Source organism: Myotis brandtii, unplaced genomic scaffold (assembly GCF_000412655.1).
Source record: "Myotis brandtii unplaced genomic scaffold, ASM41265v1 scaffold2875, whole genome shotgun sequence".
Classification (NCBI taxonomy): domain Eukaryota; kingdom Metazoa; phylum Chordata; class Mammalia; order Chiroptera; family Vespertilionidae; genus Myotis; species Myotis brandtii.
This window is the reverse complement of record NW_005360982.1, coordinates 19,480-19,996: the sequence shown is the minus strand read 5'-3', so window position 1 is coordinate 19,996 and position 517 is coordinate 19,480. Positions and strand designations below refer to the sequence as shown.

General features: G+C 45.3%; 1 protein-coding gene across 1 annotated transcript in view; it reads right to left on the bottom strand.

The window, feature by feature from the left end:
* Nucleotides 1-517, bottom strand: part of LOC102256208 (zinc finger protein 548) — a 14,967-nt gene that overhangs the window by 2,205 nt on the left and 12,245 nt on the right. The gene's annotated exons all lie outside the window — the stretch shown is intronic.

The following is a 517-nucleotide window of genomic DNA, read 5'->3' as shown; positions in this document are numbered from 1 at the left end:
TTTCTCTCTCATCGATGTTTCTAACTGTCTATCCCTCTCCCTTCTTCTCTGTAAAAAATCAATAAAATATATTTTTAAAAAACAAGTTTCAAACACATGTTGCCTGAAAAAGTCTACAGTGTTAAGGACAGGAAGACTCTGAAGGTGAAGAAGTTGGAAACAATAATTCATGTAAATGGAAGTAAAAAGAGAATAGCCCACACTTATAAGTAGCTATACTTATACCAGAAAAATAGACTTCAACTCAGAATACTAAGAAAGTCATTATCCTATCTAATAAAGAGGGAATGTAGTAATTGACCGTCACACCCTCACAAGATGGCAGTGCCCACAGCCAATAAAGAGGGAATATGCTAATCGACTGACACACCTGCAAAGATGGCGACACACACAGCCACAAGATGGCGGCGCCCAGTCCCCTAAGCCCCGACAGGGCGGCAGGTGCACGGCACAGCCAGGCCTGCCCCCAGGTGGGCCCAGCCACTCCGCGCACCTGCCTCTGGAGTCCCCCAGTCTC